At 47.2% G+C, this 24667-nt stretch overlaps 1 protein-coding gene across 4 annotated transcripts in view; it reads right to left on the bottom strand.

Moving 5' to 3' along the window:
* The window catches only part of MOB3A (MOB kinase activator 3A), a 39854-nt gene extending 15426 nt beyond the window's left edge, over positions 1-24428 (bottom strand). Inside the window, exons 1-2 of one of the 4 annotated variants that reach the window (XM_088452941.1) lie at positions 24331-24428; positions 10892-11009 (exon numbers count right to left, since the gene is read on the bottom strand). The gene's annotated coding sequence lies outside the window, so the exon portion shown is untranslated. Of the gene's footprint in view, positions 1-10891; positions 11010-23906; positions 24233-24330 lie in introns of those variants that run through there. The other 3 variants (XM_088452940.1, XM_088452942.1, XM_088452939.1) reach the window with 3 other exon arrangements.
* Positions 24429-24667: the final 239 nt, after the last annotated feature.

Genomic DNA, 24667 nt, shown 5'->3' with positions numbered 1-24667 from the left:
TTTCTAAACTGTAAACTTCTCATCAAATCTTTCCAAATAAATATTACATTAGAAAACAACATATTCAGGACTAGGCATTTATTATTATTATTACCAGTTATTTATATTTAGTAATAATCCCATGCTAGACTTCTTACAATGCTTGAATGTGGCAAATTTAGGTGCCATAAGAATATGCAGCCATATTTGATTATCATTAATCTACATTGCATCAACATATTACACACTGCTTATTGAGGGAGATCATGATGTAAACAAATTACATACAATTACACGAAACATAAGGTAAAGATGACTGCCCAGATAAGTATTTAATCTAGGAGGTTTGTAAAATACCATAATAATTCGCAGATGTGTGAACAATGGTGAACTAATAAAGCTGGTATATTGCACAAAATATCCTGGGTTGTTTATTATAAGCACTGTGTCAGCTTAAGATGGCACATACACAAAGAACATACTGTGTGTAGTAACTGGAAGGAGTGGTTCTTAATGATACCAAGCCATGCCCCCTCCCTAATTGCCATCAGCATCAACCCAATCAGCACTGTCGGACTTCTAAAGTTTTCACCCCTTCAAAATCCTGCAGTGCTGAGGATTAGTTAGTGTAGTTGTCATCAGTAAATGCATCAAAAGTAGTACAAGTCTGACACATCCTTAGCACTGAAGGAGTTAAAAGGACCTCTAAACAAAGTACAAGCTGCCATTTAAGAAAATATAAAAATAACTGATATTCATAATTGTGCAATCTTTTACCATAAGCTATTTTCTGCCAAAATGGCTTTACTGAGAGGAGGTCTACTGTGCTTCTGAAAATATCTCCATGTTCACAACCTTATCCAGGGTTCGCAAAATATACGCTATAGGGCATTCTTACACGCTACAGTAACCTGGGGACCCAGTTTTAAAAACTGATCGGGTCCCGCAGGACGCGCTGGTGCTGTGTGTGCTGCAGTAGCTAATCGATGCACGGGGCCATCTCCTCTGCATGGCGGAGTCTCCCCGGCCAATCCATGCAGTAATGCCCCAGCTGCAATGCTAACCCCCTCCCTAACCCAAGTACTGCCCCCAGTATTGCCTGCCCCTAAACCCCTCTTTGCCCTCTAGTACTGCCATAGTTTTCTACCCTTACCCCACCCTAACCCCAGTATTGTCTGCCCCTAACCTCTTCCTTGCCCCCAGTACTGCCCTAGCTGCTAACAACTCTACCCCCCATACAGCCCAAGCTGCTATCTACACTTGCCCCCTCTCTACCCCCAGTGCTGCCCCAGCTGCTATCCTGACCCAGCACTTACCCTAACCCCCTCCTTGCCCCCCCAGTACTGCCCTAGCAGCTATCTACCCTCGCCCCCTCCCTACACCCAGCACTGCCTGTCCCTAACCTCCTCCTTGCCCGCAGTACTGCCCCAGCTGCTATCTACCTCTGTCTCCTCCCTACCCTAAATACTGCTGCCCCTAACCCCCGCCATGCCCCCCCAAGTACTGCGCCAGCTGCTATCTACCACTGCCCCCTCCCTACCCCCAGCACTGCTTGCCCCTAGCCGCCCAGCATGGTCGCAACAACTGTCTACACTTAGCCCTCTCTGCCCCCAGCCCTTACGCCCCTCTAGCTGCAGCTCTACCCCAACTTCTCCCTGTCTTTACCCCCAGCTTTACCCCAACTCCCTCCACCTCAACTGCTACATACACCCCAGCACTATCCCAACTGCTGCCTGCCCTCAACCCCCATAATATGTGACAGGACCCAGAAAAAGTGGTGTAGGACCCCAATTTTTTTAAATAGAGGGGTCATTAGGACCCACATTTTCTCGCTCAGCGCGATCACTGCTTATCGAAAATTTGATAGATTCTGATAATGATCTGAAGTTCATGAAAAGTTTCTTCGTGTTGAGTTTGGTTACTTTTTAAACGTTTTATTGTCAATTATACAGATTACATTAAATGGTTTGCCCTCCACTTAGGATGCCAATGACAGTCTATATCACCAGGCATCTCCCCAGACACCTCATTATTAGTGATATTAAAGATTACATGCTTGCTACAGGGCGTCCCCCGAAACGACAGAAAACAGGCATCACCACTAGTGTTTTCTGTATGAAGAGAGTTGACCTGGCCCTAGGAAGATCATCAATGTCACAGTGCCCCTACTGGTAAAGGATGCATTTACTTCTGCTGCAAAACCCAATAACCCCTTGGCTTGATAATATCATGTTGGGTACACGCTTGCCGATATCTCTCGTTCTATCAACGAGCAGTTGTGTGTGGAGAGTGGCAATCTACTTTTATGCTGATATTTTGGCTGCTGGAACAGATAGATCTATTCAATACAAGTGTCACAACAGGCGCCAGGGTACTTTTGTTTATTTGAGTATACATTAAAAGTACTATTAGACCAGAAAACATATATAATTTTTTTTTTTAAGTTTTGTATATATTATTTCAAACACAAATTCACTTTATTTGATCAATATTTATTTCTAAACCAATTGTTATATTTCATATTCTGAATTATCTGATTTAGCAAGTGAAAATAGAAGTTAAAATGAAAGAAAGACAAAATTTATATCCTGGATTAGATGAGTATACTCTTCCCCTTTAGACAGGTCTGTATTAATGGTTATGTCTCAACTTCCTTTCGCCTTTTTTCCTTCATGAGGCCGACTACCTAATTCAGTCGTTTTGATATTGTAACGACTTTTCAATTCTAATAAGCGCCTGGGTACCTTTTCCTATTTGTTCCTTAATGCACTGACCCTGGCTAAAGTTTGCATTGACCGCACTTGGATGGCCTTTAGGTGCCCTTTGGGCGGTATTCGATTGTTATAGCGTGCCCGATCACCCGCCTAAAGTGACGGGAGATTGCAGGGCGCTATTCAATTGTTACAGATTTTCGCACTGATCGCACCCATAGAGATCGTGTTTAGCCGCGTAAAATGGCTATCCCAAACCAAAAAGTTGGGCGCGATCACAAAAAGTGCCGTTTGGGTGCCCAAACAGGTCACTTCGCCCTTTTCAGCTCGCATCCCCCTGGGGGTGCAAGCCGAAATAGTGCGGCGGCAGCTGACCGCGCCCAACAGGAGCAACAATTTAATAGCTCCTGTCGGGAGCGTAGGAGGGCTAAACAATTGAATTCCGCCCTTTATTTGCTGAGTGGTGCCAACTGATAAAAGTAGTGGTGGGTCATGAGCATTTTCTATATAATAAGCGCAATTGCATACATAAATTCGACCATTTACAGGGTTCTTCTACCCCTTCTTTATATGGTGTACGGCTGGGGGGGATACTGCCTACTTATGGGTTGGTACCTAGCGAGACAGCACAGAAAGGAGTATGATGATTTGTGATTGTAGCAGATCCTCATGTATGCAATTAGTGGTCAAATGTTTACAATGTCTTGATATATGAACTTTTAGATTATTTTGAATATTGGCTATACTCTTTCTTAATACTTTTTGTATTGTATGGGTTTAAGGGGTGGTGGGAGGGATATTATTTGATTATATCTAAATTTAAAAAAAATATGAGATATGGTAAGAACTTACCCTTGTTATCTCCATTTGTACGAAGTCCATAGGGTTCCACAGGATACCTTGGGGTATAGGTGTGACGTCAGTCGCTGGGCACCATAGAGTTAAGCTTTTCAGCCTCCCAGGGTGCACTAGGGTCCCCCTCCTATACCCCGCCCCCGAGCAAAGGCACCTCAGTTAGTTATCAAGCCATAGGCCGGAGGAGGAGAAGGAAGAGAGAGAAAAAAGATCTGGACACATACAAGAATCACATTCTCACCAGAGGGAGACGGAAAACCGGTGACCAGAGCAAAGCCCATCTGCAGCACAGGTGCGACAGGGCGGGAGTCCTGTGGAACCCTATGGACTTCGTAGAAATAAAGATAACAAGGGTAAGTTCTTACCATATCTCATTTTCTACTTCAGGGTCCATAGGGTATCCACAGGATACCTTGGGGATGTCCCAAAGCAGTATCCTTTAAGGGTGGGGACGCTCCTGTGCAGAAAGGAGAATCCGCCGCCCGAAGGAAGCATCCTGAGAGGCGAAGGTGTCAAACCTGTAATACCTCACGAAGGTATGGACAGAGGACCACGTAGCAGCCTTGCAGATCTGAACTGCCAAGGCACCACGTCGAGCTGCCCACGAAGGACCCACAGACCTAGTGGAATGAGCCTTCAGAGAAGGAGGAACCGGTAGGCCTTCATGAAGATAAGCTTCAGAAATAGCCATACGGATCCAGGCTGCCAAAGTTTGCTTTGAAGCAGGCCAACCCTTTTTACGGAAGCCATAGAGGACAAACAAAGCGTCCGACTTCCTAAACGAAGAAGTGCGGTCAACATAAGTCCTTAAGGCCCGCACAACATCCAAAGAGGCCTCACCCACGGAAAGACCCGGTGAGTTAAAGGCCGGAACAACGATTTCCTCGTTAACATGAAACTGGGAAACAACTTTGGGAAGAAACTCGGGCCGAGTGCGGAGCACTGCCCTGTTCCCATGAAAAACCAAGAAAGGGGGTCTACAAGAAAGAGCCCCTAACTCAGAAACACGTCTGGCCGAAGCAATAGCCAGAAGGAAAACAGTCTTAGCTGTTAGCCATTTAAGATCCACTGAGCCCAGTGGTTCAAACGGCGGTCCTTGGAGAGCCCTCAGGACCACAGCCAAATCCCAAGGCGCCACAGGTGGAACAAAGGGCGGCTGAATGCGGAGAACACCTTGCATAAAGGTACGCACATCCGGGATTGTAGCAATCCTACGGTGAAACCAGACAGACAGGGCCGAAACCTGTACCTTCAAAGAAGCAAGGTGAAGCCCATGATCTAGTCCCGCTTGCAGGAAGGCGAGAATCCGAGACAGACGAAACTCCCGCAGTGCATAACCACCACTGGAAGAACGTATGCCACACGCGATGGTATATCCTCACGGAAGACGGTTTCCGAGCTCGCAACATGGTACGCACCACAGAGCTGGAAAACCCCCGGGACCTCAGCATGGCCGTCTCAACAGCCACGCCGTCAAAGACAGCAGAGTCAGGTCCGGGTGAAGACAAGGACCCTGAGACAGAAGGTCTGGTCGTAGCGGCAACCGCAGAGGACTGTCCACGGACAGACCCTGAAGGTCTGAGAACCAGTGCCATCTGGGTCACGCGGGAGCTATCAACAGGAGCGTCCCTCCTTCCTGTTTGAATTTCCGGATTACCCGTGGAAGAAGGGAGACCGGAGGGAACAGGTATGCGAACCAGAACGTCCACCGGACGGACAGAGCATCCACCAGAGACGCCCCTTCGTCTCTTGTGCGAGACCCGTACACCGGCAACTTGTTGTTGTGCCGGGACGCCATGAGGTCGATCTCTGGAAGACCCCACCTGTGCACCAGCAGTTGAAAAACGTCCGGGTGCAGGGACCATTCCCCCGGATGAACGTCCTGGCGACTTAGAAAGTCCGCCTCCCAATTTAGCACTCCCGGGATGAAGACCGCTGATATGGCCGGAAGATTGCGCTCCGCCCAAACCAGGATCCGAGAGACCTCTACGAGAGCCGCCCGACTGCGAGTTCCTCCTTGCCTGTTTATGTAGGTCACGGTGGTAGCGTTGTCCGACTGGACCTGCACCGGGTGACCCTGGAGAAACCGATGTGCCTGCTGGAGAGCATTGAAGACCGCACGGAGTTCCAAGATATTGATTGGAAGCTCCGCTTCTGTCGGCGTCCACCTGCCCTGGAACAAGTGTGGACCCGAAACTGCTCCCCAGCCCCGAAGACTGGCGTCCGTTGTCAACAGGACCCAATTTGAAACCCAGAACGGACGTCCCTTGTTGAGGTGGGTCGTCTGTAACCACCACGCAAGGGACAGGCGAACCTCCGGGGTGATCACAATCGTCTGGGACTTCAGAGACTGAGGCAGCCCGTTCCACTTGGACAGGATCAGGTGCTGCAGAGGTCTGGAGTGAAACTGGGCGTATTCCACCATGTCGAACACCGACACCATGGAGCCCAGTAACCTCATCGCCGAGTGTAGGGACACCCGGCGGCTGTGCAGACAACTGCGCACCCTTGACTGTAAACAAGAGATCTTGTCCTCCGTCACGAAGATCCTTTGCTGTCCCGAGTTCAATAAGGCTCCAAGATGCAGAATCCTCCGAGACGGGATTAGAGTGGACTTCTGCCAGTTGATTAGCCAGCCGTGCCGTTGCAGCAGTGCAATGGTCAGGTCCAAGTGGCGTAACAGGAGCTCTGGAGATCCTGCCACCAATAACAGGTCGTCCAAGTACGGCAACATGTGGACTCCCTGCAGCCGCAGAGAAGCCGCCATGACCGCCATCACCTTGGTGAAAACACGTGGTGCTGTCGCCAGGCCAAAAGGTAACGCCCGAAACTGGAAGTGGTCGCTGCGGATTGCAAACCTGAGGAACTGTTGATGGCGCAAAAGAATAGGGACATGCAGGTAAGCGTCATGTATGTCCAATGACACCATGTAGTCCCCAGGTTCCAGCGCCAGAATGATGGACCGTAGGGTCTCCATCCGAAACTTCGTAGCCCGCAAAGACTTGAGTGCTTTGAGGTTGAGAATCGGACGATACGACCCATTGGGTTTCTGTACCAAAAATAGATTTGAATAGAAACCCTGGCCCCTCTGGGAGAATGGAACAGGCACTATAACTCCAGCCTGGAGCATAGTGTGCAATACCTTCCGCAGCTACGTAGCCTTGTTCCGGTCTGATGGTAGACCCGTGGTGAAGAATCAAGCCGGGGGTCTGTGCCGGAAGGAGAGGGCGTATCCGTGGGAAACCACCTCCAGAACCCAAGTGTCTGTCGTAGTGGCCGACCAACACTGGGCGAACTGCAGCAGGCGGCCTCCCACCCTGGGATCCCCCAAAGGGAGGCCCGGACCGTCAGGCCACAGGCTTGTCATCTGGCTTGGGGGCCGGACGTCTGGTACTCCATGCCTGCTTCCGGGGCTTGGCCGATTTCTTAGGGCCAGCCTGTCGAGGAAACGACTGTGGTTTGGGCCTGCCCTGGGCCCTAGATGACCGAAAGGACGATGGTCTAGAACCAGAAGGAGCAGCGGCCGACGGGAGACAAGCCGATTTGGCTGCCGCCAGCGTGGCCACAATCTTATCCAGATCCGGACCGAAGAGAACTTCTCCGGTAAACGGCAACGCCTCCAGACCCTTTTTGGAATCTGCGTCCACCTTCCAGGATCGCAGCCACAAGGTGCGACGAGCAGCCACCGCTGCTGAAGAAATTCTAGACACCAGAGTACTAATGTCTAGGGCCGCCTCGTTGATATAAGTGGCCGAATCACGGAGATTACCAATCAACTCCGCCTGTTCGGCCGGACAGTCGGAATCAAAAGAAGCCTCTAATGAATCTGCCCAGCGCTCCTTCGCTCTGGCAACCCAGCAAATGGCCATAGCCGGCCGTGCTGCCCCCCCCCGCAAGGGAATAAGCGGACTTCAGGCAGATCTCCACCTTGCGGTCCGTAGCATCCTTAAGGGAGGACATAGATGGCATCGGCAATGTGGCACTACGGACAAGACGGGTCACGTGAGAATCCACCTGTGGAGGGGATTCCCACTTTGCAAAATAATTATCCGCGAACGGATAAGCCACTGCCAGGCGCCTCTGCGGCTGGTATCTTTTGCCAGGCTGTTTCCACGCCTCCTCTAAATGGTCCACCAACTGACCCGAAAGAGGAAAGACTGTGGCATCGCCCTTCACATCTTTGAAAAAGGCATACTTAGATTTAGCCGCTGGGGGAACTTAGTCCTCAATCACCAAGGCTGTGCGGACCGCCCGAATAAGTCCAGGAATATATACTTTGGACTTAGCATCAGCGTCCTTAGTATGGAGAGGTTCCTGATCGTAAGGATCCAGAATCTCCCCATCATCAGACGTCCCCTCGTCATCCTCATAAGGAGCCGACAGAGACGCCACCGGCCGTTTATGCGGCAGCATCACAGACTCCCCTTGCAACACATCCGACAAGTGCTGTACAGAACTCGTCAGGGAGTTAACCCACGCTGGCTCCTGAGAAACCGGGAGCGGGGAAATAGGGAGACTGTGGGGTACCACCAATTGTCGTGGGAAACCCTGCATGGGTGACGACACCACTGACTGCTGGGATAAACCCATCGGTGTAAACACAGGCTGCGGAGCTAACTGGCCCACTAAGGCTGTAAGTGCCTGAGCAAAACAAGCCCAGGGCGGCTCCTGTACCGGTGCTGTAACCGTAAGAGGCCGCGCCATGGACAAACAATGCCGGCAAAGGCCCTCCGCGCTACCCTCCCCCTCCGCTAACGGTACTTTACACGTAGTACACTGTAGCCGGAGGGGAAAATCACTTTCGGACATGATGGCACCACGTATGTGACCTCTCTCACCAATTATAACTTAAATAGGCGAGAGACCACCCTGCAGCACTGCACCGCAAGGGCTTAGCAGAAAGAACAGGGACAGTAATAAAGCTGACAGTTTAGAGAAAAGTTACAGGCAGCAGCGCTAGCACAGTCACGTACAATGCAAAGAAAATCAATTCCTGCACTAACAGCGCTGATCACTCAACTACGCAGACACAGGGCCTGGTAGGACACAGCGCTGCATACACAGACCTGACCACAGCGGAGGAGAGGTATGCGGGGGGACCCAGACCACGATGCTTCCGTCCAGCGCTTCCAGCAGCGTTCACCATGCGTTCTGGAGAAGATGGTCGCCGAGGAGCAGAGAGGAGGCTGGCCTGGGGGAGGAGCGCTGCCACAGGACCAGTCGGCAGCGTGCAGAGAGGGCTGTGTGCAGCGGGGGAGGTGCCGGCTGTGAGACAGGGAAGGCGCGCTCCCCTGGCATGCATTTAACCCCTGGGACGCCGCAGCGCTACCGCTCTGCTGCGGTCCGCTGTCCCAGGGGGTAGTGGAAAGCGCAGGTTGGTCGCCTGGCTCCACGCTGCAGCCAGTCCCCAGGGAGCCCCCTGCCTGGGGACTTAGGACCATGTGACCAGCGGGGACCCACCGCGGGACACCGCTGCTTACCTTTGTCCCCCTTGGATCCGGCCATGGTCCGGAACATCTGGGGTCACCGCTAGCTGTGACCCCAGATGCTCACCAGCATCCCCGGATCGGTACCGGCGTTCTGGTACCGGCGGGGGTGTAGGGAAGACAGCATGGACGTCAGGACTGACTGTCCATGCTGTACATCCAGATGTGCAGCCACACTGAAGAAAGCTTCAGGGGCTCTTCTAGCCCCCACTCCGACAGGTGCACCCGACTCCGGCCGGGCACCAAACTAAACTGAGGTGCCTTGGCTCGGGGGCGGGGTATAGGAGGGGGACCCTAGTGCATCCTGGGAGGCTGAAAAGCTTAACTCTATGGTGCCCAGCGACTGACGTCACATCTATACCCCAAGGTATCCTGTGGATACCCTATGGACCCTGAAGTAGAAAGAAACAATTTAAAAAAAAATATATATATATATATAAAGACAGAAAATGGAGAATTATTGAAACAAAAAAAAAAAAAAACACAAGCCTAGGGGCAACTATTTTTATTTTAGGGTGTGTTCTTTAACTATAATTTACGAGCAATTTCCAGTTATTAAATTGTGTGACCAGGTTGATTTTATTAGATAAAAGGTGTTGATGGTTGGCATATATTTATATTATTTTACAAAGTAAATTAATATATTTATAATGATCCCCAATTATTTGCAGTACAGTGCCCCGATTATAAAACTTGTAGTGACAATTACCAGCAGGCATTTTCTATTAGTCTTCTCAAATCAAAATTAATGGTAGAATGTGTATTATCTCAAGCCCTGGGTGGGACCCTTTCCATCTTTCAGGGATTATATAAATATGAGCTTTTTGACTATGCGAGGAGAAAGCCACATCGACCAAAACTGCATTACAGGCTTTTAGGAAACGGTGCATAAGAGAGGCGCAATAGGTTTTATTATAACTCATTTGGAAGCCATCAGGGTCTGGATTTTTCCCCGTTGGAGGAGCCAACAATGCCAACTCCTCAATGGTGAACGATTGTTCAATGGAGGTCAGTTCTTCCTCAGTAATGCGAGGAAACTCAACAGAACTGAGGTAATCCCTGACTGCTTGCTTAAAGAAAGTTGATCGAAGGAGAGGTGGTCCTTCCTTAAATTGTAGCGGTTTGTGCAATAGGTTTGATAGGCTTTGTGGGAACGTATAAACACACCTCCCCCAGAATTGCGGATAGAGTGGACATATGACCCTCTGCGCCCTCATTGTCCTAGCGAGCATTGATCCAGACTCATTGCCCCATAGGTAATATTTATACCTACATTTACGCAGGTCAAGCTTGGTCCTGTCGTGGAGGAGCTTTTTAAGGGCCAATCTCACCTAAGAGAGCTCTGGACCACCTTTTTTTTTTTTTTTTTTTTTTTTTTTTAACTGGGAGCCTAGTTGTACACATTTATTTTTATGGCAGAGCCAAGTTTGTCCTTAATATGAGGATCACTGAGTAATAGTTCATTATAGCGCCAGGTTCATGGGAAGGGAGGCGCTGGGTGAAGCCTTAGAGGCATAAACTGGGGAGTGGTCAGACCAGGTAATTTGTAAAAATCTATGATCAACAAGAAAATAGTAAATGCAGGAGCACAGTATATGAAGTTAGAGGCTGAGTAATGAGTGTAATCTTTTACAGTGGTCTGTTGAGTCCTCGCTAGATCAACAAACTGGTGTTCATGAAGGAGTTGACCGATTCTACGATGGTCTTGTAGATGTGAGCGAGACAGCACAAGAGAGTAATCAGTCTAATATAAGACATCCCTCTCTCAGTGGTTCCAAAAGTCAAAATCCTAATAAAAACTTTTTGCGTTTGGGAAACTATACATTAACAAAAAGGTGTACATTTGAGCGAACAACTTACATTTGAGAACCTAGCAGGTTTCCAAGATGTGGTGGGAGACTTCTGAAAGAGGAAGCTTGCGAGAGAGCAAGAAAGCCAAGCCTAGGGGCTTATTTAAAGCATTATCGTTGCAAAAGGTCTGTGGATAATAAGACTTCATTTAGGAGAGGCATGACGTTTGAAATGTGTTTCTTGTAGAAATGCAACATCCACCTTATCAGTTCTGAGTAAAGTGACATTTACATTTATAGAGCATAGTTTAACAGCAGAATGATCATTGGAAACCATGTGGACTAGAATAAGGGCATACAAGCGTCTGCAATAACACACTTAACATAGGGGTAAACCACTAGGTATTCCCTATAGGGAAAAGATGAGGTTGCTTGGAGGAGGAAGGGGGGGATTGGGTAAATAAGGTAACTTGAGGAAAGCACTGGGTGAGAGAGGGAGCAAGTTGGAGGAAAAAGGAGAGAAAAGAACAGAGTACAGGCAAAATATAGAAAACAAATTGAACATATAAAGCAACAATAGGAACCAAAATTCACTGTTGGACTAAATGGGTAGGAAGATAAATCCCATGATCCAAGAGGCAGGTGCGTTTTAACCCAATTGGGTTAGGGTGGACATGGCCAGTGTCCAGGACCATATGAATAATCAAATGTAACTAGCGTTTACAAAGTGACTGTCTAGGAAACATAACAAAAAAAGAAGAAAAAACACCTAGCACACCTGAAAAAAAAAAAAAAGGACATATTTAGAGCAACTGAACGCCAACATTAAATCTGCTCTAAGAAAACACACCTTGTCAAAAAGAAACTAAAGCTGGCCACACACTAGATCAACTTACATCCAACTAGTTGATTGGTTGGAATGAAAATCTGGTAAGGTACGAAAGCAAATGACAATCAGCAATTTGCTCCCAAACGCCGGAAAATGGACAAAAACTGTTTGAACAAATTGTTTAGATCAAACATTTAACAAACTTGTCTGACGACCATTTTCATTTGTTTTCTGGCATCTGGGAACAAATTGCTGATCATTTACTCCCATTCCTTACCAGGTTTTCATTCCAACCAGACAACTAGTTGGATGGTTGGATGAAAGTTGGTCTAGTGTGTGGCAAGCTTAAGGCATTTTTAGCATAAACCCCATACAAATGGAAATCCTCATAAGGAAGCTATGCATTCAGCAAATAAACATGTGAAACAACTACTATAGAAAACAGGTTCTTAGAATCAAACAAAGCAGTCACTTATCCTGAGAGAAGGAAAAAGTAAGCTCACATATGAATAAAGACAGTCATCGGGTACCAGCCTCTGAGCGGTCAGGCCGTGGGGAAGGACACCACGATTGGTACCACGCACCAATTGCCAGGATGTGCGTTGTGCAGGCAGTCAAGTGGGTCCAGTCAAGAAGAGATGGTTTCGGAATATCAAAAGGCAACGCAAAATGTATTTTAAGCTGCATACACACGGTACGATCTGCACACCAACAATATTGCTGAACGGTTTCCCTTCAACTTTCAGTAGTGGAGGACAAACGATACTGGGTGTACACACTGAAAGATATCTATGATAGATATCTTTCAGTGAAGTCATCCTGCCACATCTCTGAACATGCAAATCTTGATGATATCGTCCAAGTTGGCCTGCATGTACGGACAACCGTAGATACCGTTATCATCCATGCGGGAACGCGCATTGTTGGTCGTTCACTGCATAAAAATGAACAATTTATCATTGAACGATATTATCGTTCATAGATATCGTACCATAGTCTCAGAATCCTGAAGAACAACTTGACTCTCATAAGAATGCTAAGCGGGAAGCCCCAACAAAATCGGATAAATTTTTTTGTTTACAGTGTCAATGAATGGCTTAATTAGTCTCTGCTAGAGAGAGTGCTCCAAGAAAAGTCAGGGAAGATTTGAATTTTTTTCCATCATTAAAATCAATTGCCTCCAGCTTGCAAGCTTTGCTAAGTATTTCTTCCGGAACATGGTGGTAACGTAAATGACAAATGTCGTCTCTGGGAGCCTCAGACTGAAGACAGCGTGGCCCAGAGCACACAATGTGCGTAGTTAAAGAGGATGACGTGGTCAGGGTCTGCATCAGTAATCTAATTGAAGACCTTAGTGAGAGCATCCACTATACCTGGGCCCTGCACATTTTCAGGTATCCCCCTTAGTGTTCACTCTAGCTCCGGCGGCAGGCAGGGCACCGGAGCTAGAGAGGGCAACTTTGTGCGCCCGAAAAATGGGCGTGGTCATGAAAAGGGGGCAGGTCTATAAGACGTAGCATTCCCGCTAGGCACGGCGTCCTGCCCTCCTTCTGGAAGGCAAAAAGCGCCCTGCCCTCCAGAAGGAGTGCAAAAATCGCCCTGCCCCAACAGCCTGCGGGAGCCATCTTCAGCCGCTGGTCGCAGTGTCCCGCGGGTGAAGAAATGTGCAGTGACCCGGTCACCCCCGGAGAATAGACGCCGGGCGCATGCGCCCGGCATCTATTCTCACTGTCCTTAGGGCTTGGGGGCTGCCCGGCGTGTCCGTAAGTGCCGGGCACGCCCCCCAATAGTGACGAAAAGGGGACGCGTCTTATAGACACGCCCCCTTTGCAATGACCACGCCCCCTTCGGCGCACGCAATGACGTGCCCTCTCTAGCTCCGGCGCCCTGCCTCGCGCCGGAGCTAGAGTGAACACTAAAGACGCATCCCCTTTTCGTCATACTTGGGGGCGTGTCCGGCACTTACAGACACGCCGGGCAGCCCCCAAGCGCTGCAGACAGTGAGAATAGATGCCGGGCGCATGCGCCCGCGTCTATTCTCCGGCGGTGTCCGGGTCACCGTACATTTCTCCACCCGCGGGACACTTCGACCCGCAGGTGAAGACGGCACCCGCAGGCTGTGAGGGCAGGGCGCTTTTTGCCCTCCTTCTGGAGGGTAGGGTGCCTTTTGCCCTCCAGAAGGAGGGCAGGGCACCGCGCCCCTCTAAAACAGCCTAGCGGGAACGCTACTCCTGAGGCGAAGGCTGTTGCGGAGCTCTCTGTTGCCCAACTCATCCAGGTGGCTCTGCATAATTTTCATCCTGGGCATGTACAGAAATGGCATCCCATAGTTGAGCCTGAAAAACCGACAGCCCTGGCATGATCTTCCAGCTTAGATACCCAGTGGGTTACCTGAGAGAGGTCTGCTTGAAGAGCAGAGATTTCTGTTTTGACAGTTTCTCTGAGCCTCTTTTCCAGGTCCAAGAAATCCTGTTTAGAGGGGAGGTCATTTTTAGTAGGGAACGTTTTTAGAAGGCAGAGTGCGAAAAATGGGCAAGGACTTCTACCTTCGTGGCCTCAGGACTAACCGCAGAGCTGAGGTGGGTTGAAGACTCCATAAGTGACATTCCATGGTAACTAAAGCCGCTGGTTTATATATGGTGGAGATAATGCAGGGGGAATATATTAACAGCATTTAGGTAACTGTGGCATAAGATGGCTCCAAACCCACTATCACACTGGTGGTGTTATGGCCGGCTAAAAAGCAGCCAAGTAGAAGGAAGTGGGTGTGGAAGCCAGAGAAGGGAAGCAAGTCCCAGCAGATACAGGGGTCTTGTGGTGTGTATACATTGCTGAGTCTACTCACCCTGTAATCCGGATGACTGTATGGAGCTCCAGCTAGTGTCCACATGCAGCCAGGTCTGGGCCACCTCTCAGGTCAGGCATCTACCACAAATACTGTAGATCCAGGAGTGGCACACAGGCGGCTGCTGGGGCGTGTGGCAGCTCCGCTACGCAGGACTGCCAAACTCCGGTCACAGCAGCCGCTGGGGAGAGCACACCCATTGGTCAGTTCCAAGATGGAAGTCCCCCAGGCACCGTGCATAGCTCCATTCCCGGGGTTTGGAACAGCCCAGAGCAGATAAGGAGGGCTCAACGTGTGGCTCAAACACCCGGGCGCACGTCTCCTGGGCCAGTAGAGAGTAACAGCAGAATAGGCAGTTAGAAGCAAGCTTTGAACAGCGGGCCTGAACGGAGCTATTGGAACCTGCATCCGCCATCTTAGGCTGCTTAGCCAAGCCCCCAGGAGTGCAAATCTTAATTACTTGTAAAAAATTTTGCATTTTGCGGTTCGGGATGATGGTCTGGCTCCTAAACTTAAGATGGCTTTGAGAAAATCTGTTGACTCAATATAGCATATCTACTGATGTAGTGTTTCAGAGGAAACAGCCGTCCCCATCCACAGGCCGCAGTGCAGTGAGAGCTTGGGGGCAGCCCAGCATAACCGTGAGTGCTGGGCAAACCACCTACAATGATGAAAAAGGGGAGCACCTCAAGCACATGCCCCCTTTTCTAGTGACCATGCTTTTTTTTCAGACGCACGCAGATAAGTGCCTTCTGTGATAGCCACCTTGCTACCTCTAAAAATAACACTACAGATGGGTGCGACAGCAATCTTATGCTCACGAAACAGAAAATTAGTTGATATTTTAGAGCAGAGTACGAACAAAGGTTGGGTACATATTAGGCGATATATTGGCCAATTTTACATTTTGAGGCAAACTGGAATGACATATCGTTCATATTGTATAGTTTGTACACTCAATCGCACGTTCACGTGCGTCAACAGCGGCATCGTCCCATCTGACGGGATGATGTCGCAGACGACTGCATGCAGGATGAAAGGGTATATGGCACGGTCGTACACTGGATCACGTAGTGTGTACAGCTGCCCAATATACCCTTCCATTGGGCGTCTGTTTGGCTGGCATACATGTGTACCCAGCCTAGGGCCCAGAAGTCAAAAGCGGCCCGCCACCTGCTGCAGTCTGGCCCATTGACATGACTGCAGAGTGGACATTGGAGTGGATTGCCCATCAGTAGGTGAGCACTTAGCAGGGGTTGCTACCAGGGATGAAACACGTGACTTGGTAGCAATGTGGGTGAAAGACCCTGTTATTGCAGAGATGTGCACAATACAGATGTAGAATCCCAAGATGGATATCAGCTTAGCCGGTATCTGATCCCAATACCCACTCTCCTATCCATACTTCCGACTCTCCTGTCCATACTGCCTACTAGGAGATATCTGTGCATAAGGGAGGTTAAAACTGGTCACCACTTTTCAACAGGGGGCATAATGAGAACTAGGTGCAATATACTACAGTATGGACAAAGCGAACTGGGGGCACAATCTTAATACTTCTCTTTTTAGTGATGAAAGTCTCTTGTATATACACACACAAACTAAATTTTGTGGCCTCTGTTCAATTTTTTGAGTTTTTATTTATTTCATTTTTTTATATGGCATTTCAAGAAAAAGGTTTGAATGCCCAGCTTTAGAGGGACAGATGCCTTTAACCCCTTAAATCTGATCTTTAAAAAGTTGCTAATGTTGCCTTTGAAAGCAAAAATTAATAAATAAAATATAATGTCTCCAGTTATTGATTTGGAGACATGCACTCAGGTGCAGCAGCTTTAAAATTAAAATCACTTTAAAGTACAGTACACAAGGTATAATTCATTAACTCTGAGGCAGGAATTCAATTGTCTTAAGTGACCAGAGGTCGGGGGGCGATATTCAATTGTTTTGGGTGCCCATGCCTTTTCATGCATGTCGCGTCCAAAAGCATCAGCTTTAGACGCGCAAGATGGATAAACCCTTGCAAACTCCTCATTATCACTTCCAAACGGCAGATTTCTGCTCACCACAGAAATCTGTGCGCCCGTGGCATTCACACCTGATTGGAGCAACAATTAAATTAATTTGTCAGGCGCCTATTACTAACAGATACGGGCAAAACCAATTGCATTCGCCCCTGAGAGTCTAGCCAAAGCAATAGAAAATTGGAGAAGTTGTATACTGTGAAGGGTCCACCACTGTTTGGCATCTCAGGGAAAGAGAACAATGAAAAAAATTAACAGACGACTCTTTTGCTTTAAAGTTATGACATATACTGTAGGTACTTTCCATACAGGTGACGTGTCCCTGTCTTGTGTCTACTTTGACTAGGCATCACTGATCCTTATTAAGAGGTACAACCAACATTGTTAAAGTTTCACATGACAGAATTAATAGACCTGTACAATGTCTCTCAGTCTATGACCAACCCACAGCAGCTGACCAAGAGATAACAAAATTAGCCTCCTTACAACTCTCCACTAGTATCCACAGCATGATCCAGCACGTCGTATGCGGTTGGGTATGGGATGCCGGTGCTCGGAATCTAACTCCAACCCTCCCCATAGTGCCTAACCCTTATCCTTCCCTCAACCCCTCTACTCGCCTTCGGTATCCCGGCAGTCGGGATGCCAGCACCGGGATTGTGCCGAACGTATCCCGTCGTATGCATGTGGATACTTCAAGCTATACAGTCAGCCTAGGGAGAGGGCGAGATTATCTAACAAAAAACTGGTTCTCGGCAGCAGCTTTACCGTACAAAATTCTTTAAGTAAGCCAGCACACAAGAAAAGAAAAACATCTTGCTTGTCAACATTGTTAAAGACACAGGTCCTCAAACTCAGTACTCAGGACCCCAAAAGGTGCATGTTTTCCAGGTCTCCTCACAGAATCACAAGTGAGATACTAGCTCCATCTGTGGATCTTTTAAAATGTGTCAGTGAACTGTGTGGGGTCCTGAAGACAGAGAGTTTGAGAACCACTGGTGTAAGATAACCAGCTACACATATAAATTCCAAAAATGCTATTCTGTTCTTGCCAAATGATGCACTGTGACAACCGCATCAACAATGCAAGTTCACTCAGGAAAATGACAAAGCACATGACAACATGGGTCTACCACCCAGATGCTTCACTAACCATTGCACGTGCACAACAGAAACACAAATATTAAACCTCATGGCCAGGCACAAGATAAAATGTACCATTAGAATTGCATGGTAGTTTATAGCACCAAAAAATAGTTACAAAAAACAAACATAATTTGAATATTCTGTATCATATTAATTCATACCCTTCAAGGCTAGACTTTTCAATATGGTATAAAATAATTGAATCAGTACATCCAATGTGGAGAGGTAGCAAAAGAAATTCCGCTGTTCAGATACACTGATGTCAGGATGCTTGGTTCTATTATGCTGTATTTCAGGCCCAGCCAACCAGTGACTCTCCAGCTTTTATAAAACTACAAGTCCCAGCATATCCTCTCAACAATCAGCTGGTAAAAGAATGCTGGGAATTGTAGTTTCACAACAGCTGGAGAGCCACAGGCAGTCAGTCCTGCTATTATCTTGTTTTATGTATATTATCTCTGAATTGCATACACACATTCCCACAATTAGTACCCAATACAAATAGAACCTTACTGTCAAGCACTAATGGTGCGTACACACTGGGCGATTAAAGTGGACGACTGAACGATAACGATATCGTTATCGTCCACTTTATCGTCCATTTTTAACAGAAAAAAGATGAACGATGACGACGCGCGTTCCCGCGGGTCGTTCGTCATCCTCGTTCATCGGGCTGACATGCAGGCCAACCTGACGACCTCGTCAGGTTGCTGCATGTCAGGGAATGGGTGAGAGAGCCCGGCGCTGAACGATATCGCTAATGATATCGTTCAGTGGCTGTGCTCAATGTCATGAACGACATTGAGCACAGCCTGCCGGGGACACACTAGACGATATCGCTCAGGGAGCATATCGTCTAGTGTGTATGCACCTTTAGTTGTCAATGTGAGGCCACTCACTGTAAATACACAATGTATTGCATTAACAAGGCTGGACATACTTTTAGTCTGGTCTATGCAAGTCTTAAAATTGCAGACTTCTGAAATCAGAGTTGCCACATCTTGCCTCCATCCATCTAATAAGGGGAAGCATGTTCTAGTTAAAAAAAAAAAAAAAAAATGGAAAAAAGCAGCCACTGCATCATAGTGCATCGTATATAGATTCAGAGAGATTCAGTCACACACAGATATACAGTGTCGCATATCAAATTAAACTGTGCAGTCTGCTGGTGGGCATTGCGACAGACATTTTCGGCAAAAAGACGCAAAAAAAAAACCCCACCAGGAGCCGGCAGAGTTGCACGGGAGCCGATGCGCAGAGAGGGGCTGCCTGGCACAGCTGCAGCAATGATATGTGAGGACACATCTGTAAAGTAATCTGTAATTCCTAAAGGAAACCTAGTGGTTGATCAATCAAAGGAATTTATCTTAAATTGTTAATTGCAGCATAATGTAAATTTGAAAGTTTGAACTGGTCTAATTTTCAACTTAATTATCATGTAAATCTAAGGCCTTTCCAAACCAAACATCAATCCAAACATGTACATCATATGACATTGGCTGCCACCTAGCAACCAACTGGAAATCCCCTAAACGCCCCCTCCCTCCCTTATTTGCAGCTGTACTTGATTATGGCAGTGGTACACAAACTGGGTTCCGTGGGTTGGAGGTTAAGGACCAAATCAAATTATGTAGTTAATGCAGTGTACTCCTAAAGCTGTTTTTTACGGGTGCACCACCGGGCAATTAACAGCCTACCACCCGGCACTTTGGGAGCCTGCAAGTGGGGACAGTATCTGGGAGCTGTATAAAAAGCACTAGATCCTACAGACTTCAGTTTTTTTCATAACCAGACGACTGGGCCTCTAATAAGAAAGAGAATTAATATATAAAATGTTATTTCAAATAATTATAAGGTTTAAAACAATTTATTATTGTGCAGGCCCCCACCCGGCTACTTCTTGATGCCACCCGGCAGGAAAAATTTTCTAGGGAGAACACTGTAATGTGATTGGCAACTGACAGCACAGACTTTGCCTATCATATGTGAAAAACAGAAGCGCAACTGTCTACCACCACAAAACTAAACCTAAGGTTTTTTTTTTTTTCTGAATTCCTCAGTAAAGAAACTTTTGGCCTAGGGGTACCATTAAAAAAAAAAATGCAGATACACTGGGGTGCTGGGATTCAAGAAAGTTTGGGAACCACTGAATTATGGTATACCTATCATATGGAATATATGATAGCTATTTTAAATAACTTTGCAAAATAATTCACTAGAACTTGGGGGACCATGAGCACAATGATTCATGTTTTTCTTTAGAATAAACTAGGTTGTGGCAATGAAAAGCTGCAAAGAGGCATTTTTAAAACAAGAAAAAAAAAAAACAAGTATAAGTAAGGCCACATTCATTATACTGAATTTTAATCTCCTGCTTGTCTGGGACAGCCTTGGTTGGAAGCGATTGTTTGTAAGATAATGTTTACATCTCGCAGGGTATTTCAAGAGATTGGTGTGCTCATCCTGGAAGATGCTGTGAACTTTCCACTGTAATTTGTTGGAGGATATTTCTGCATGTGATAATGGCAGAGCCATGTGATGAGGGAAATGGAGAATAGTGAGAGTTCACAGACTTCGGGGCAGACTCCATTAAGCGTCTAATGACCGGCGTCGAAATCCCGATGTCTGTCATTAGACCTACGCCGGGAGCCCGACACCCGGCTTACAGATCGACGGTAAGTCGGGCGCAAACAGCCGCGGCGGGGTTAGGTTAGGGGCTCCTGGGGGAGACTAAAGCTGGCCACACACTAGACCAACTTGCATCCAACCAGCCAACTAGTTGATTGGTTGGAATGAAAATCTGGTAAGGGATGAAAGCAAATGACAATCAGCAATTTCCTCCCAAAGACAGGAAAATGGACAAAAACTGTTGTTTGAACAAATTGTTTAGATCAAACATTTAACAAACTTGTCTAACTGACCATTTTCATCTGTTTTCTGGCATTTAGGAGCAAATTGCTGATCATCAGTTACTCCCATACGTTACCAGATTTTCATTCCAACCAATCAACTAGTTGGCTGGTTGGATGTAAGTTGGTCTAGTGTGTGGCCAGCTTTAGCATTAGGCTGCGGGGAAGGGGAGGGTTAGGTTTAGTCACTTAGAGGGGGGTTAGGCACAGGCACCCCTAAGGGAGGGTTAGGGTGGTAAATAGGAAAAAAATACTTACCTGTCGGGATCTCACTGCCGGGCTTCCGATGTCGGGTAAATCATACTGATCCCGTTACTTGTGCTTAATTGAATTAGCGCCTTAAAGCTCTTTAAAGCCAGCCAAAAGACAGATAACGCTATTTAGTCCTAACACAAGTAACTGAACATCGAGCCTTACATACTGATTGTACCGAAAAGACTAAAGGTGCACACACACATACAGATATACTTACGAACCGACGATGTGTTCGATTTCCCTTGAAATTCTCCCTGGCATCTCAGCACACGATATGCTGTCCAATCTTCATCCGATCTCTTGCAGCCAGACTTGTTTTATAGTGCATTGTGTCCTAGATTGTCAGATCTGCCGTACTGCACGGCAGATCTGACTATGCAATGTGCGACCTGCGGGGAGCGCATCGTGATCGTGAGTGGGGACTCACGACTTAGGCATTTTTTACCTGATCTGTCGTTCCAATGTGTCGGAATCGGACAGATGGGGAAAAAAAAAAAATCGTTATGTCTATGGGCACCATAAGGATAAATAACCAAGTTAATTACACAAGAAGGTGGCCAAAATTAATAAAGTTTATTAATTATCGGGTTTTATAATTTTGTATTGCACAATAAGAGACTAAATATCCACCAAACGTATAAAAAAATAAATAAAACACGCAGGGACAAGGGCTCTGTTCCCTGCCAACCTCTTTCACAAGCCAGACGTGCAACTGAAGATGGTGTTAGCTGCTAGGGCCAATCTCCGTAATGCACTGCATTCCGGAGCTCTAAACTCAGCAAATAAGCAGCCCACAGAGAAACCTACGAGGACTGCAAAATCTGGGGGATCGCAGCAGATGTCAGGTATCTGCAGCACATCCTTGTAGATACATCAAGGGGACACTTAATATTGGTAGGTACCCTACCAAAACACTGGTGTTTTCAGGGGATTTCAATCAAGTATGTGTTGATGAAAAGGCTCCAAAATAATTTGTAGTGTAACCACTGCGTGTTAGTGAGGGGACAAAATGACATTACACAGTTCAATAGTAATTATTTTCCATCTGGATTTACCAAAACGGCCCATATTGATTACATTGATTTTGAAGAGATCAAACGCCAGACATTCTGGGAACGGGATGTAGTCATCAACCTGGCATGCGGGAAGCCACCGGTCGAAAATTACCGGCACCAGAGTCCAGCCACGTAAGGATCCCGGCTCCAGTATCCCGAAGGTAAGTATCGGGGGTTAGGTTTAGGTACTGGGGATGAGGGAGGGGGGGTGTTAGGGTTAAGGATTAGCGTACTTACCTAGTAGTGTCTGTATTCTGACCAGCGGGATCCCATAGCCAACCAATGGGACCAACCACATTGAAATATAAAAGTGTAAGGCTGTTGGCCAGCATAGCCAGATTCCATTTTCTGTTCATCAGAAGACTACATATAGATCTACTTAACCTGCGTGAATTAGAAAGTTTCAACTAATCTGGTCAGGAGGCCATGATTTCCTTGTGACAAAAAGGGACTGTTCAAAAACTTTAAATTAGAACTGGCAGGATCATTTTATCACTACTAGTGAATTCACATCTTTAAAATTATAAGATGATACAAGGCTTTTATAAGTGTAATTTCCCATAACAAAGGACAGAGAAATATAAAGCTGTGGGAAGCCGATAAAATATAATAAAACCACAGCGCATATACACAATACAGGAAGGAAAGTGACAGCAGGAAACACATAGCAGGATATGAGACAGTTGAATTATGAAGCATTGCAGTAGCAAGAACTGGACACACAATTATAGCTGTACCAGAATCCTTTACAAGTGTATTATACACAGAAATAACAGCATGCAGTGCACAGATAGTAATAACAGAGTAGGCATCATCTGGAGATTACAGGTATTATGAAAAGAACTAAAATTCCCAGCACTCCCAGCTATAGCATACTGGGGCTAAAGGTGTCCACACACACAGCGATATTTTACACGATTTGGCCGATTTCAACGAATCGTGACGACGAATCGGGTAAAAGAAAAAAAAGTACAAATCGTGAGTTTATACTCACGAGCACGATGCGCGTCCCCGCTCGTCGTACATCGCATCTTCTGATCTGCCGTGCTGTAATGGTGCCCACACACATAACGATGTCCTCACGATACGATTTTATGGCCAATTTCCTCATGAACTTTCACGGGAGCTCCCTTGCAGTCGTGATCACAATTTGGAGTTAAAAATGTCCAATCTGACTAAAGATCTATCTTGCAGCCAATGCATTGTATCCCAGATTGGCTAATCTGCCCTACAGCACGGCAGATCAAGAGATGCGATGTACGACGAGCGGGGACGCGCATCGGCATCGTGCTCGTGAGTGTAAACTCACGATTTGTACTTTTTTTTTACCCGATTCGTCATCACGATTCATCGAAATCGGCCAAATCGTGTAAAATATCGCTATGTGTGTGGGCACCTTAAGGCAGATTAGCCAATCTGGGATACAATGCATTGGCTGCAAAATGGATCTTTAATCAGATTGGACATTTTTAACTCCAAATCGTGATCACGACGGCAAGGGAGCTCCCATGAAAGTTCATGAGGAAATTGGCCATAAAATCGTATCGTGAGGACATCGTTATGTGTGTGGGCACCATTGGACTTACACCCCTTCAGCCACCCAGCACAATACTCACTGCAGGTTATTCTACACCAAATACTTTAAAACAAACTGTTAACAATTTTGGTGCATTAGGGATCAGTGAGGAAGGAACATGCGCCACCTGTAACATCAGCGGCCTCCACCCCGCCACCACCCGGTACCGTCTCTGTGCACCGCGGGCAGGCAACAGGAGGTTATGACGGGTCTTACGGAAACCAAAACACATTATCCAGAAGCCGCGCACTGTCGCCGGCCCTGAGTGGCTATCACACAGTGACATGCCGGGGGAGCGGTGCACCGGAGGGACGGACACACAAAATACTCTTATTAGTCCGCCGCCTGTAGAACCAGAGATGCCGGATACAGCCGGAACTCCAGCTCACAGCTCGCCCGGAGACAGAGAGGGCACCCGCTCCGTACATTATTGTCATCGCCGCCGCTACCTGTATAACCGGCGGATGCTGCTCCTCCGCTTCTCCCTGCTCTGCTCTCGAATTCCCGCCCAAAACAGAGGCGCTCCCTGGTACCGGGCTGCTGTGGTCTCTGTCACTCCCAGACGCTCTCTACCACATACGGTTACTTCCGCCGCTCACGAGAGTGACGACTTGTGACCACGAGCCGCTTCCGCCACCCTAACTCTGTGAGTGACTGGTAGCCACGCCTCCTCCCAGTCACCACCAGTTACTGTCTCAGAGTAGGATGGGACGGGGAAACAAACTACTACTAGACTAGGATTGAAGAAAATGTACCCCTAGCCGTAGCTGCAGATGTCACCTGGCTTCGGCCTGGGGCTACTCTGATGCCTGAGTCACAGGCTGCCTGAATTGTTACCTTCAAAACACAAAATACATTTTTCAAATAGTAAACCTTTTCTTCTGTAGGGGCCGGGGGCCCAGATATGCTCTTTTGAGAGTAGTGTCAGGAGGTGGGGGAGGCTAGAGCAGAGTATACTGATGTATGACAGGAAAGGCTCTGCCTCACCTGACTGCCCTGAGAGGAGTTTTATAAAGTCGGTAAGTATGGACACTGTAGGAACATGTGACATATTAACCACTTAACTGACGATTTTTTTCCCAAAACCCGCTCCAAAATTGTCGTTTTTTTAATGAGTGAATTAGGTAAGGAACATCCATTTTATCTTAACCAAAATAGGTTCATAAAAAAATTTTTTTTTTTTAAGATTTGTAAAAATAATCGTTTTTTA

Source organism: Taudactylus pleione, unplaced genomic scaffold (genome assembly GCF_031769625.1).
Source record: "Taudactylus pleione unplaced genomic scaffold, aTauple2 ptg000560l, whole genome shotgun sequence".
In the NCBI taxonomy this organism is placed as follows: Eukaryota; Metazoa; Chordata; class Amphibia; order Anura; family Myobatrachidae; genus Taudactylus; species Taudactylus pleione.
The sequence above is the reverse complement of the archived record's forward strand: the minus strand, read 5'-3'. Positions and strand labels throughout refer to the sequence as shown.